Genomic DNA, 17062 nt, shown 5'->3' on the forward strand with positions numbered 1-17062 from the left:
ATATCAATCACTTAGAAACCATAGCAGTTATTTGTGGTACATCCAATAACAAAACAGTACAGTAAGTCTTAACAGACCAAATAGTCAATTGATGGCCATCATTACAGTAAACAGTAGTGGTTCCAACATTGGAACCGACAGAAATCTCTGTAACAGTAACAGTAACAGTACAGTAACAGTAATTTGCTATGGACGCCATGAACACAGTTCACAAATAGGAAAAATATTCATTCAGTAAGAAATATCTTTTCAGAAAGCAATACAGTTGATCATTTAGAAAATAATCATAATTGAACATATCTTTACAATATTGTTACTCACAGAGCACTGGGCTATAAGCAGCTAATGAGCATCCTCGGATGCCAACCCTACACAGTTACAGAACGAACACACACTAAGTTACACACTTGGGAATCAACAACTTAGTCCCTATCTTGACTCGGTGTGGTTCTACATCAATATCCTCAATAAGATGCCTTAAACATGGCCTAGGAATGCCTAAGATGGAAAGAGGATGCAAAGATGCACTTTAAAACATTTTTCAAAATTTTCAGAAAATAGAGGTCTCGTTCGAGTGTGGCTTTCTACGCTCGAGCGGACATGCAGACAAAGGAGCTCCGCTCGAGCGTGATTTTCTTCGCTCGAGCGGACTGCAAACTTCATGAAAAGTACTGGATGCATGCAATATACGCTCGACGGACGCTCGACCTCCGCTCGAGTGTGAGACTCAAGTCCTCGCTTGAGTGTGAACTCTTTCGCTCGAACGGACTGTAAAACACATGAACTTCTGGGCATATGCATTTCACGCTCGAGCGTGACCTTCCACGCTCGAGCGAAGATGCACGACTTAGAGTATACGCTCGAGCGTGAAGTCCTACGCTCGAGCGTGGGTCCAAAATCTGGAATTTCCAGATTCATCCCCAAGCACAAAACTCAACTTTAAAAGCCTCAAATTCGATCCTTTTGGGCCAATTTTCTGGAAAAACACTTTAAACCCATAATATAACATGTTTTAAAGATCAATTTGAAAAATCAAAGCCTAAGTGTAAGTCAAATGGACACGAATTTCAAATAAACTTCAAGAACAAGATGTACGTTTAACATGCATGTGTTCAATTGAATTCAAAGCTTCTAACACATGATCAAATGAGTCAATCCTTCCAAAAACATGATGAATTCATGAACTACAACTAGAAAATGGACATGCATGTGAGGATTCTCTAAAAACAACCTCAAATTCCAAGAACATGTACATGCATGCATGAATTAGCTACTCAAATCAACTCTTTAAGTCAATTCTTGACTTAGATCACCAATTTACCATGAACCATGCAAGAAGTAGCTCAAATTCACAATTAAGAAAGTGATTTTCTTACCTTAGGTCTTGAATTCTAGGTGTGATAGCTTAAATGTGCAATTCTCTTTCAAATCTTCTAAGTTTCAAGCCAATCTAGATGAACTCAAGCTCTTTCTCTTACTCTCCTCTCTCATTCGGTTTGGTCTAGAAAAAATGGCTGAAGAGGTGATAAGCTAAGTGCATAAATTGAGCCTCAAAGAATGCTAATGAAAGTGGCCCACTCAATGGCAGTATTGTAATAAACTTGAACTAATGTAATTTAGCTTTATTTAATCTAATTTAATCATACCAAATCACATTTCAATTAAATCCACCATAAAATCACATAAATTCTAATTAGCATAAAATACCAATCAATTTCAGATTTGGCCGCCGATAAGGCCTTCAATTTACAGTTCGAAACTTAAAACATGAACAGATCAATCAAATGACAAACAAATGCAAGTAAAGCAATATACTCAAGAAGTTCAGTTCAAAATTTCAGTCAAATCAGTTACTTATCATTCTCATACGCCACTGGATTAATCTTCTCAATGATTTCATACGGTCCGACATATCTCGGCGCTAGCTTACCCTTGACTCCAAAACAAGTCTGCTCTTTCATTGGTGTCACTTTAACAAAAACATGATCACCTACTTCATATTCCCTGCCTCGCCTTTGGACATCCGCATAACTTTTCTGTCGGCTTTGTGCGGTTTTCAATCTCTATTGAATTAGTTTCACTTTTTCGATAGTCTCATGTACAATTTCGGGCCCAAGCAAAGGCCCATCTCCAATTTCTGTCCAGCAAATAGGAGATTAGCATTCTCTGCCATACAAAGCCTCGAAAGACGCCATACCAATGCCCGAGTGACACACATTCGCAGTAAATCTTCCAGAGTCTGGATGGTTCTTTCTAACTGGCCATCTGTCTGAGGATGGTATGCACTACTCCATCTCAGTTCAGTACCCAATGCTGTCTGTAGGTTTTGTCAAAATCTCGATGTAAACTTCGAGTCCCTATCTGAAACAATGGACACAGGCACTCCATGCAATCTAACAATATCATCAATATAAATTATAGCCAATTTGTCCGCATTGTAAATTGTTTTGACAGGTAAGAAGTGAGCAGATTTAGTCAATCTATCAACAATAATCCAAATTGAGTCCATACTTTTACTGGAGCGAGGTAAACCAACAATGAAATCCATAGTGATATGTTCCCATTTCTACTCCGGTATTGGTAAGGGCTGCAGTAAGCCTGCGGGTCGCTGATGTTCAGCTTTAACTTGTTGGCAATGAAGACATTTCCATACAAAGTCAGCAATCTCTTTCTTCATTCCTGGCCACCAGAAATTCAGTTTCAAGTCTTGGTACATTTTCGTATTTCTTAGATGGATAGATAGTTTCGAATTGTGGCCCTCTTGCAGAATTCGCCTTTTCAGTTCAGAATCATTCGGTACACACAACTTTTCCTGGAATTTTAACACATTGTTCTCAAATTTAAAGTTCGGCCTCAGTTTGGACTCCCGTTCATCAATGACTTTTTTCAAAAAGTCATCCTGTTGCTGTTTCTCTTTAATCTCCTCAATCAGTGTCGTTTGAGCAGAAATAGCGGCTAAGGTTCCACCTTGTTCACGCAAAACAATCTCAACTTCAAATTTTTCAAGGTCACATAGCAATTCTTTTTGCCCAGTGAGTAAACAGGCTAAATTTCCAACTGATTTCCGACTCAGTGCATCGGCAACGGTGTTAGCTTTCCCCGGATGGTACAAATTTGCAAGTCATAATCTTTTATCAGTTCTAACCATCTCCGCTGCCTCATGTTCAATTCTTTCTGTGTGAAGAAGTATTTCAAACTCTTGTGGTCTGTGTACACCTCACATGTTGCCCCATAAAGATAGTGACACCAAATTTTCAATGCAAACACTACTGCAGCAAGTTCTAAGTCGTGGGTCGGATAATTTTTCTCATGCGGCCTCAATTGTCGGGAAGCATATGCAATAACTTTACCATTCTGCATTAAGACACATCCCAAACCCTTATAAGAAGCATCACTAAAAACAGTAAATCCATCCGTACCTGAAGGTAGGGTAAGAATCGGTGCAGTCACAAGTCGAGTCTTTAACTCTTGAAAAGCTGATTCTCTCTGGTCAGTCTAGTCAAATGATATCCCTTTTTGAGTCAACTGAGTCAACGGTAGGGCAATTTTGGAGAAGTCCTCCACAAATCTTTTGTAGTACCCGGCTAAGCCTAGGAAGGTTCGAACTTCAGTAACATTAGTCGGTCTAGGCCAATTCACCATTGCTTCAATTTTCTGTGGGTCAACTGTAATGCCATCCTTACTAATCACATGTCCCAAAAACATAACATTATCAAGCCAAAATTCACACTTTGTCAGTTTTGCATACAGTTTTTGTTCTCTTAGGGTCTGCAAGGCAATTCTCAAATGATGTTCATGTTCTTCTTCACTTTTGGAATAAATCAAATGTCATCTATGAAAACAACTACAAATTCATCAAGGAATGGTTTGAAAATTCTATTCATAAGGTCTATAAATGTAGCAGGTGCATTAGTAACTCCGAAAGGCATAACAAGAAATTCATAATGTCCGTACCTCGTTCGAAAGGCAGTCTTTTCAATGTGCTCTGGTTTGACTTTCAATTGGTGGTATCCAGATCTAAGGTCAATTTTAGAGAAAACCTGGGCACCTTGTAACTGGTTAAACAAATCATCAATTTGAGGCAATGGATATTCGTTTTTCACTGTTACCTTGTTCAGTTCACGGTAGTCAATGTAGAGTCTTAGCGAGCCGTCTTTCTTTTTCACAAAAAGAACCGGTGCGCCCCACGGAGAAGTACTGGGCCTGATGAACTTCTTATCTAACAATTCTTGCAGCTGGATTCTTTCAATTCAGTAGGTGTCATTCTGTACGGAGCTCTAGAAACTGGTTGTGTACCCGGTAATACTTTAATGATGAACTCTATCTCCTTATCAATCAAATCCCCTCGCAGATCATCTGGAAAAACATCTGGGAATTCTCTGACTATAGGAATACTGTCCACATTAGCTTTAGTATCAGTAGGTATGGCCAATATACAACATAGATATCCTTTACACCCTTTTTTAATCAGTTTGAATGCTTTCATGGATGAAATCAGATATGGGGGAGGTACTACACCAACTCCATTAAACACAAATTCAGGTAAACCAGGTGGACGGAAAACAACTTGCTTCGTTACACAGTCTATGGCAGCATGATATTTTATTAACCAGTTCATTCTCAAAATTACATCAAAATGGTCAATGTTCAATGGCAGTAAATCAATATATAAATGTACATCCCCAATAACAATCTCACATACAGGATACACATAAGCACAAGTCATGGATCCCCCAGCAGGTGAAGATACAGCTAACAAATAATTCATGGGTTCCAGTGGTCTATTTAGTTTTCGCGAAAAAGCATGCGAGACATATGAATGTGTAAACCCCGAATCAATCAGAATATAAGCATTTTGAGTACAGATTGAGAGTATACCTGACACAATGGTTTCAATATTCTGCACATCTCGTGGTACAAGTGCGAACACTCGGCCTTGCCTTAGAGGCTCCTTTCCGGTAGCTTTGGGATTAGGTTTCGGTGCAACAGTTGATGCTGTTGCGTTAGCTGCAGCTTTACTATTACCTTAAGAAGTGGAAGGGCAATCTTTAACCATGTGACCCACTTTGCCATACCTATAACAAGCACCAGAGATTTTATAGCAAACCCCCTTATGCCTTTTCCCACATTCAGAGCAGGGTGGTATGGAATTGTTTCCCTGGCTAGAACTAGTTGTTGACCCTGTATTTTGCTTTTTGTTCAATGGACTGCTTTGGCCTTTCTTAAACTTAAAACCCCGTCTCTTACCACGCCATTCAGTCGCTGGTGTTTCGGTCTATTTTAATGCCTCGATGTTCGATTCAACTATTATCCCCCGGTCAAGAACATCCACATATTTCAGTAACTTCAGCACATTGATTCTGTCAAGTATCTTTACATTAAGGCCACCTTCAAACTTCCTGGCCTTTTTGTAATCAGTGTCCACCATGTGTGGCGCGTATCTGGCAAGTTTAGTAAACTTTGATTCATACTCTACCACTGACATAGTACCTTGTTGCAACTGTTCAAACTCAGTCACTTTGCGATCCCTGACACACTGAGGAAAGTATTTTTCAAAGAAGGCTTCTTTAAATTGAGTCCAAGTCAAAGCAGTATGGGTGTCACGAACAAGCATCCACCATCTTCTGGCCTCTTCTTGTAAGGTAAAGGTAGCCAGCAATACCTTGTGTGCTTCGAAACACGGAAACACTTCAAATAATTTCTCTGTTTCTAGAACCCATACTTCGGCCTTTAACGATTCAAGACCTCCTTGAAAGGATGGTAGTTTCATTTTACTGAACTTTGGTGTCAAGGCAATTATATCCTCATTAACATTTTGCTCCGGTTGAACTGGAGGAGTAGGGGCTGTTGGTTTTGTTGTAGCCTCAAGGCCTTAGTCAACAGTTCAACCGTTCTTTCTAATCTTGCCATCCTTGCCTCAGATGATTCGGATTCATTAGCATTTCGTGCATTGTCCATTTCACTATAGGCAATATGGTAATAATAAACATAGGAAATTGCTTACTTAAGCACACTAGCATATTAGCACATATATTTATGTCATGGCTACACACACTTTCATGCTTATGCGATGCCCTATTTACTTTTCTAGGACATCCTATAGCTCATTTGGACACGTGTATGCGGTATAACTCATTCTTGGTATCGCTCTGATACCACTCTGTCACGACCCAAACCCGTCCCTATGGGTTTAGCATCGCAACCGGCCAGTAATCCATGATCACCGAAGGCCTGCTTAACAGTGATGACAGTAATACAGAGTAAAGGGGCTGGCGGAAGCCAAAACAGTAAATAAAAGATGTCCAATGAGCTGTGACAATCTGAGTGCAAAAAGACTTTTCTAAACATATTCACATTGAACATCAAAACAGTATATACATACATCATATACAGACATTCAGGTTAGGGACCAAATCCCTACCATAACAGTACGGTGTAAGTCTTAAATAGTACAACAAAATGGAGACAGAAGGGTGAGCTGAGACACCCCAAAAAGCCATAGCTTGAATAGACTCAGAACCTCGAAGTGAGGCACAAAGGTTGGCTTGACAAAAGGGAGTTAACCCGACGCATCTAGCTCCGGTCCGGTGCCTGGACACCTACGTATAAATATAAACAGTGAGCTAAAGCCCAGTGAATAACATATGCGTAAAGGGGTTAAGAATGAATGTCCTTTCAGTATTTAAACAGTCATATCAATCACTTAGAAACCATAGCAGTTATTTGTGGTACATCCAATAACAAAACAGTACAGTAGGTCTTAACAGACCGAACAGTCAATTGATGGCCATCATTACAGTAAACAGTAGTGGTTCCAACATTGGAACTGACAGAGGTCTCTGTAACAGTAGCAGTAACAGTACAGTAATAGTAATTTGCTATGGACGCCACGAATACAGTTCACAAATAGGACAAATATTCATTCAGTAAGAAATATCTTTTTAGAAAGTAGTACAGTTGATCATTCAAAAAATAATCATAATTGAACATATCTTTACAATATTGTTACTCATAGAGCACTGGGCTATAAGCAGCTAATAAGCGTCCTTGGATGCCAACCCTACACAGTTACAGAATGAATACATACTAAGTTACACACTTGGGAATCAACAACTTAGTCCCTATCTTGACTCGGTGTGGTTCTATATCAATATCCTCAATAAGATGCCTTAAACATGGCCTAGGAATGCCTAAGATGGAAAGAGGATGCAAAGATGCACTTTAAAACACTTTTCAAAATTTTCAGAAAACAGGGGTCTCACTCGAGCGTGGCTTGCTACGCTCGAGCGAACATACAGACAAAGGAGCTCCGCTCGAGCGTGACTTCCTTCGCTCGAGCGGACTGCAAACTTCATAAAAAGTACTGGATGCATGCAATTCATGCTTGACGGACGCTTAACCTCCGCTCGAGCGTGAGACTCAAGTCCTCACTCGAGCATGAACTTTCTCACTCGAGCGAACTGTAAAACACATGAACTTCTGGGCATATGCATTTCACGCTCGAGCGTGACCTTCCACGCTCGAGCGGAGATGCACGACTCAAAGTGTACGCTCGAGCGTGAAGTCCTACGCTCGGGCGTGGGTCCAAAATCTAGAATTTCCAAATTCATCCCCAAGCACAAAACTCAACTTTAAAAGCCTCAAATTCGACCATTTTGGGCCAATTTTCTAGAAAACACTTTAAACCCATAATATAACATATTTTGAAGATCAATTTGAAAAATCAAAGCCTAAGGGTAAGTCAAATAGACACGAATTTCAAATAAACTTCAAGAACAAGATATACGTTTAACATGCATGTGTTCAATTAAATTCAAAGCTTCTAACACATGATCAAATGAGTCAATCCTTCCAAAAACATGATGAATTCATGAACTACAACTAGAAAATGGACATGCATGTGAGGATTCTCTAAAAACAACCTCAAATTCCAAGAACATGTACATGCATGCATGAATTAGCTACTCAAATCAACTCTTTAAGTCAATTCTTGACTTAGATCACCAATTTACCATGAACCATGCAAGAAGTAGCTCAAATTCACAATTAAGAAAGTGATTTTCTTACCTTAGGTCTTGAATTCTAGGTGTGATAGCTCAAATGTGCAATTCTCTTTCAAATCTTCTAAGTTTCAAGCCAATCTAGATGAACTCAAGCTCTTTCTCTTACTCTCCTCTCTCATTCAGTTTGGTCTAGAAAAAATGGCTGAAGAGGTGATAAGCTAAGTGTATAAATTGAGCCTCAAAGAATGCTAATGAAAGTGGCCCACTCAATGGCAGTATTGTAATAAACTTAAACTAATGTAATTTAGTTTTATTTAATCTAATTTAATCATACCAAATCACATTTCAATTAAATCCACCATAAAATCACATAAATTCTAATTAGCATAAAATACCAATCAATTTCAGATTCGGTTGCCGATAAGGCCTTCAATTTACAGTTTGAAACTTAAAACATGAACAGATCAATCAAACGACAAACAAATGCAAGTAAAGCAATATACTCATGCATTCAGTTCAGAATTTCAGTCAAATCAGTTACTTATCATTCTCAGTCACAGTTTAGCATTAATCAGAGGTGAGGGTTGTCGCAGTGGTAGTGTAATTAAGTCACATAAGGTTTTCTTAGTAAAGGTGACGTGAATAGAGTTTTTTGAACTCTATAAGATAGAGAATTCTAAGCATAGCGCTTTATGTAACCTAGTTGAGAATTGAGAGAAATTTTCAATATCCTAGGGACAGTGGGAGCGATGTGCCTACTAGTGGATTACTCCATTACAGAAGAATACTCTACATTCTTTGTTGCGTGGTAGTAAATGTGAAAATTTCCCACGTCATCACTGGGTGATTAAGAAGAAAACATTCATGATTGCTCCACAAGGTGATAAAGAGCCTAGGATAATGCCAAAGGCTCTACTCCCCTATTTTTAGAAAATGAATCAATGTTGCGCAGTTTAAGACAAAGTCTTTAAGGATTAATCATTTCTATAATTTGGTTAACTTTCCATTATGGCGCAAAACTATTCTAAAGTTATGCGTAATTTGGATAGCCATTGTTGAGGCATAAGGCTCGCTAGATACCGAAAAGTCACACCATTAAGGAAGGTATAGACCAAGAGAAGATTTTCTCCTGGGGAGTAGGTTATTTCAATTTAGGCTATGATTGACATAAGTTCAGAACATTGATTTATGGACGTTGTGACCTAACTTCTCGTTGGAGAATTGGATAAGTAGATCCGTAGGGATTTACCTTCTGCTTTTATGGTGAAAAGTTGGGAGCGCAAAAGGTTGCTAGTTCCAATAAATCTTTTACAGCCTAAAACAGTTATCCAAATAGTGGTTCTTATATTTTGTCAAGCCATGATAGGCTAACGATGATCGATGAAGACCACTGAGGTATGATCAATGGTCCAAAAGAAGTTTTTCCTTACTTAGTCATTATGAGCTAGGAATTTATAAGGTTGTCGCCACCTAGGGTGGGCAGTTCTCTGTTTTAGATATGATGGACATGAGTGATGTAATTTATATGCTTGGATGTACAATCCTTATGGGATTGTTTTGGGAGAATTCGCGGTTTGTCTTTGATGGCTTACATAAGGAACATCCTAAAATGATTCTAGATGTAAAATTGCAAACCCATCGACTTATCTATCGGTAAAAGTTAGAGCCTTAGCTATTGAGTGAATCATCGGATTGTCTTTGGGAAAAACAGATGACCTATATTCCTTGATCTTTTTTTTTGTTGTGGGAGCCCGAAGTACGCTATGTGGGCGTATTCGACATAATAAGTGTTATCTTTGGTAAATGGTCAACTGAGTTGTTTAGACATTGACCTTACTCATTAGACTGTAGATAAAATGCTTTACTAGTAGTATATTAATTTGTTCCTTGTAAGATTCAATGTGCTAGTTGGGCGCATCCAAAATGAACGCAAATTGGTCACCAAAATATTTTTAGAAAGGTTATTGCGCAAGAGGTAGTGATCTTGAATCACTTCATGTGAGGCGCACATGGTGGATTCCGTTGTATATACTTATCGCAAGAGGTGCTTATAAGGCTTATGTTTGGAATCTAGAATTGTGCAAGCTGTGGTCATATTTTTTTTAAAAAAAAAAAAAAAAAATCGATCACTTATTTGTTATGAGATGATGGGATGTTGACACTATTATGGTTTGTGCCATAATGATTAGCAGATGATGTTAGCAGGCAAGATTGGATCACTCACATGAGCAATCGTCCTTGGTGCTTGGGAGTGAGCAAGGATGAGACCAGTGGTTTATTTTTTATTTAGAGCCAAGAGAGGCTTAAATTATTCACTATGTATGTCGCCTTGGTTACAACCAAGATGAGGTTGTGTTAAGGACCAAACATGGATGTTAGTACCCACTTTTCATGTTGTGCCTGTTATGATTAGCCAAATGTGAGATCTCATTTGGCACTTGGAAGGCAAGCAAATAAAGAATTTGGGTTAGGCGCTAAAAAGCGACTAGACTAAGATCTATACGGCATATCAAATATGACGTCACTCTTTAGGAAGAGTTACTCCACTGTAACATGTATTCATACTACATGTGCTTGGCAACCGAGTAATGAAGTGAGAGAATGGATCCTTGTTGCCTCACCGTGTGAGTCTTACGTGTCATTATTGATATGACTTTCATTTATGTATCCTTTTGTGACTTTTGACTATGTCATAAGGTAAGGGGTTGATGTTCTGCTACTTTGGTATGTTGTCTGCGGTTATGTACGGTTAGGCCTTAAGGGACATTACTGGGAAAGCGGTCAATCCTAAACTAAATGGCATGAGGGCAAATGGAAGATCATATAGTATTACACCACTATTGTATATTCATTGCCGGCAACTCACATTGCTCTGTATGAGAGACGGATTGAGTGTGAATATATTGCAAGAATTGAGAGGGTCAAACATGCTCTTTTGAGGGATTAGAAATGTTTTTTGGACCGGTGTAATTAGATGGGTCTGGGGTATATGAGATACTATTTCTATTCTTTTTGGGTTGATGGATGTCTCTATGTTGGCTCATTTTGAGTTTCTAGTATAGAGCTCCCCCATGCAGGTGTTTCTCAGCGGTCGCACGGTGCATTGACTAGTATGAGATTGTTCATTTTTTGGGGAGATTGAGATAGAGATGTGGCAGTGTCATGCCAACTCATGTGCGAGTGGGAGATGTTAGAAATTGGACACTCATGTGGCATGACCCTTTAAACCTTTTGAAACTTATCCAAGTAAGATTGAATTTGAATTCAAAACTTATTTGGATAACCACTTATGATATCTATATCTATCATATCAACTGATATGGATATATTGATATATATGGTTATATATCAGATTGCATGGTTAAGTTATATATTGATATCATATACGTTATGTGGTTTTTTACCCATAATTTTTTTCCCAGACTCTCTCTCTAACTCTCTCCCATATGAGAATGACCTAGCCTCTGCACTGTGACTTGTGTGGGTGATACTCATATTGTAATATCACTCCACTGTTGGGAGTTCGTTGTTTACATTTATGGAAGCACGTGATTTACTCACAAGATTCTTCGCTTTAGGTTCTATCACCTTAGGTATGATCTGATAATTTTTATCTGCTGCATTATACTTTGATTTACATGAATTAATAGTGAACGGTTAATTGATTAGAATTATATATGGAATACGTACGTTTGAAAAAAAATAATGAAATGGGTTGTTTTTATTTGATTATAAGGCTAATTTGAGAAATACAAAATTTCTAAGGCCTCCAGAGATTGAAAATTTGTCTCCGAAAGAAATAATTTTGTTATAAAAATATTGCGCATCAAATCCTGTCATCATCAGGATAGACATTAAAAAACAGGGCTTTTAGAGGTAAAATTTTAAAAATATTACTAATAAATGCAAAAACAAAATAATTTAGTAGCAAAAGGGTTTATTTTCTTAGACAAAAATATTGGTCCCAAAAATATAATAATTTATCACTAACGTCCATTTTCGTCGCTAAAAATATAATAATGACATTTTTGGTAACAAAAATATTTTGTTTGGTTTTGATTGATTTTTTGAAAATTAAATTTTTTATTTTTCGTATTTGTTTGTTTTTAGTTATTTTTTTAAATATTTTAAATAGATTTTTTACTTTCTAGATACACAGAATTTAGATGCACCTAAAAAATAAAATATTTGTGAAAAAATATTTTAAAAATTCAATAAATACACATGAATACGAAAGTGAATTTTTATTTATTTATTTTTTTTTTGTATTTGATGAATTTGTTAAAGATTTTTCCAGAAATATTATATTTTTTAAGTGCATCTAGGTTAGGTGTATTTAAAAAAAAAAATTTCTTCAAATATGAAATTTTTTTACTAAAAATAAAAAACAAGAAAAATAAAAAAAAAATCAATTTTTTGAAAAGTAAACTCATTTTTCGGAAACCAAACAAGGTGATTTTGCCTCTAAAAAATAATTTTCTTTTTAAAGTTTTATCTCTGAAACCCTAAACTATTATAATTATTTTTAAATAAATCAAAATCATAAATAAAATGTCATTTTTGCCCGTAACCCTTCCTTCCCAATTGTCATCGCCTTTCCTTCCTCTTTACCTCTACAGTGCAATGCAAGGGAACTTCTTCGTTCAATGCAAGTTACTTACACGTAGGATTGTAGAAAATGTCGTTTTATTTGTTAAAATTACATGGATTCACGACAATTTGTATCGCTCTATTCGCTACTTATGAATTAAACTTTAAAATTTATAATTCATTTTCGAAACCGCTTCATTCTACTATAGTTAATACATATATATTTTTGAACTTTTTAATGAAATATCAAAGTAAAAATAAGTGTGAGAGAAATTTAAGATATGAAATTTATTACGAATCAATAGTTATATATATGAAACATATTATGTAAAATTAGTTTATGTTATATATATGAAAAATATTATACAAATTAGTATTATATATTATGCGAATGTTGGATAATTGATTAGAATATTATTTAATCTGTCAATCCGTCGAAAACCACGCAAACCGTGATTTACCAATCCGCTAATCTGCCATTTAATTTGTAATTTTACTCTCAAACCGTCCGAGTTACACCACGCACACCCTTACTCAGACGTGAGTTCACACAAATGCATGCAATATCATTTTATTTTTTTTAAATAATCAGGTATCTAAATTAATTTGAGTGCACTTGACTCATCTCGGAATCAAAGTGAATAGTGACCCGTCAAGCTTGAGATAATTCCTTATGTATAGCTAGCCAAATACTGTGTTGAGAAACAAAAAAAATAATAGAGCACATTACAAAAAAAAAAAAAAAAAAACTTCAAAGTTTCACATGTTAACTTTTTCAAATTAAATTCCAAAATTTTAATTTTATTAATTTTAATCCTAAATTTCTTATTTCATATTAATGTTAACCATCTATCCATCTCTATTAACTTGTTTGACAAAAAAAAGACAAATTACAAAAAAAAAATCAAGATTTTGCGTGTTGTTTAATTTAAACCTCAAGGTTTTAATTAAAACCCTAATATTACTTCCATGTCACAATATAACCCCTCCGTCCATCTCTGTTTGCTAAAGTAATGGAGACATCCATTTTTGGTGCCATTTCTGGACCAAAATGACGTTATTTTGTTTTAGCCCCACATAAAATGCCCAAATCGTCAATTAGGGTTCAATTTTGTCCTAGATTCTTCGATTTCGTCAATTAGGATGAAGGGGTTCTTGTGATTTTGAAGAAAATCGGGAGCAAGATTTGAAGTATTGGTGCATACTGCTATTTGGAATATTGGTAAGTGTTTTATACGAATTTTTTGTTTGTTTGTTCTTGTAATTTGTGTATAGTGTTGTTTATCCTTCTTTTTTTTTTTTCTTTTTTTTTTGTAATTTGCCTAAAATAATAATAATAATATTGTATTTAGCTGCTAATATATTAAGAGTAATGTTATGAATGCAAATTTTTTTACCAAACACTCAAATAAGTCCAAGACACACACTCATGTGAGTGTTTGATAGAAATTTTATTAAAAAATTTAAAATATCTAACATTTTTTATATGTTAATGGGTATATTAAGACATTATCTCAAAGGTACACAATAATTTTTTATATATGTCGAAACCAATTCCCAACATTTATTGAGAACCCTAGTGAAATGTTCCAAACTAGGCCAGTCAATTGATCAGATTAATCTGAATTCAAAAATGATCTCATTAAGACAAATTTGATATGAAATCATCGAATTGTGAGTATTTTATTCAAAACTCCAGCCGACCCAATTTATTATAATATTCTACTTTTTATTCAAATTTCACCTTATTTTTTTTAATAAAAAAAAGTTATGGAGAGAAAAACTAATATGTTAGATTTAGTCAAGTTTGTTTCATACATGGGTACCAATTTTTGTAATACTATAGGATTATTAGATTTAAGATTAAAAAAAGAGAAATATTTGGGACAATCTTTTTTGGAGATTCCATGATCCTCAATTTGATCTTGGCCCTTGATGGGTGTGTGGGGTCCACTCATATATGTGTGGGCCTCACATTATGAGTGGTTGGAATGAGAGTGAGGATTGTGGAGGTCATGTATGTGTGGAGATCTCACCTATTATTTTTAAAATATAATAGACCTATATATAGATATAAAATTAAAGAATAAAAATCAAATCGGATCAAATTAGATTTAACCGAAACTAGTAATATTCGGATCAATTGGATTATTGGATATTTGTTAATTAAATTCTAAAGGTTTACACTAAATGAACTTGAAATGGCATTTATAAGGTGGATCGTGAGGAGGGGATGCTACATTTTTTTCAGTTAAGTGGTCAGAGTGTCCGGACTAATTTTGTGCACTAGACTAATTCCTTTCCAGTTTGATTAATGGCATGCAATCCGGAATTAGCGAATTCACAAAGAACTATTTTTTCGCGACATAGCCCCAACAATCGAACCCTCAGTAATTGTATGGGAACACACTCACCAATTGAGATTTTACATGAGTATTGCTATTACTACCCTATCAATTATTTTGAACTTCCATTTTTAAACTTTTTTTGATTACAATAATAACCTCAATGAAATTACTAAAAAGAACATCAATAATTTTGTGACAATCCATCTCACAATTTAATTCATACACTCACTACATCATGAGCTAGGATTTATGAGAGTACTCACCTACATCACTACCCATCTATCTTTCCCAAATCCCACCTTCAAAACTTACCTACCCTTAAAACCTTGAAAACTTTTTAGCGGTAATATTGCAGCGGTAATGATGACAATCATTTGATTACCTATACTTCTCCGGCAATGACAACGAGTGAAATTTTTTTCGACAATTACAACTCTACGAGACGAGAGTACAACAATAGAAGTTCAGAATCGATTCATAACTTTGATGGTACTCTTAGCTCAGAGGAGATTGATTTTGTAAGAGTAAGTTTCTTAAAAAAATGACAAAAATAATAAAAAATTGTTTGTTATTTTTTCAGGACTGAACTCTCGAACATATGACTGAAATTCGAGAACACAGGCCTGAACATTATTCATTTATTAGGGAACAAGTAACTGAACATTTTTTATTTGTTCGGGAATAAATAACTGAAACTCATGGAGATCGTAGAACTCACAAAAGGGCAATTTTGAATCAACAATAAATAAATAAAAAAAAAAACCCCTATATTTATTTTCTTAGATCATAAACAAGTATGTGGAGATAAAATTGTAATCACTTTCGTGAGTTTTGTTAGGATTTTGGAAAGAGAAGCTTTTTGGGGTGTGGAGGTGTACAATCAATTGAATGGATGAAATGTTTTCATAAGGAAAATTTTGATATTATTTGAGAGGAGAAAAAAAATTGAGTGGTGCTATTAGCACCTCATAAATTATTTTGCACCCCCCATTTCTTTGGACCCCCATTTATAAATTTTAAAACCCTTAAAAAAAAAAAATTCTCCCAAATAATATCAAAATTATCCTTAAACATTCCTCTCATTGAATGCACACTCCCCACACCTCAAAAAAATCTCCCTTCCAAAAATCCCTAACAAAACCCACTAAAACGAAGAAGAGTCTCATTATTTTCAAAACTCACGAAGAAGAAGAATACTATCTCTGCCGATTTAACCAACTTCACATCTGATATTTTTCATTGTTCTCAAATCCAAACTCTTGATTTGAGCCACAATAATCTTTCGGGGGATGTTCCAATACAAAACTTGTCTATGATTATCATAAACCTACTTAGCTTGACCTACCATACAATCACTTCTCGAAGATTAAAATTTCCGATTCCCAGTTCTTAAAACGGTTCATTTCTTCGAGTGTTCTTCATTCTGGACTCATTCCAGATCACAAAAAGTTCAAAATCAATATTCGGTTACCGGTTCTTGAACATATAAACAATGTTCAGGCCTGTGTTCCCGAATTTCGATCATATATTCGAGAATTTCGGTCATATGTTCGGGAGTTCAATCCCAAAAAAATGACGAACATATTTTATTATTTTTGTCATTTTTTTTTAAGAAATTTACCTTTACAAGGTCAATCTCCTCTAAGTTAAGAACAACATCAAAGCTATGAAGCTCCTTTAAGCTTTTATTGCTTTACTCCTCTTGTCTTATGGAGTTGTCGTTACTAGAAATTTTTTCACTCATTGTCATAGCTGGAAAAGTGTAGATAATCAAATAGTTGCCACCGTTATGTCGAAATATTTCCGCCAAAGGGTTTTCAAGATTTTGAGGATGGATAGGTTTTGAATGTGAGATTTGGAAAAGATGGATGGATGGTGACAGAGGTGGGTTCTCTCATAAATCCTAATTCATGATGTAGTGGGTGTCTAAAGTTTAATTATGAGATGGAATGTCTCAAAATTAATGATATCCTTTGTAATAATTTTATTTGAGATTATTATTGTAATAAAAAATAAATAAATAAATAAATATATAAATAGAACTAAAAGTTGAGAGGTCCAAAATAATTTAAGAAGTGCTAATAGCAACACTCAAAATTTTAAGAAATTTAAAATTTATAA

Source organism: Camellia sinensis, chromosome 9 (assembly GCF_055761805.1).
Source record: "Camellia sinensis isolate YWXY chromosome 9, ASM5576180v1, whole genome shotgun sequence".
NCBI lineage: Eukaryota > Viridiplantae > Streptophyta > Magnoliopsida > Ericales > Theaceae > Camellia > Camellia sinensis.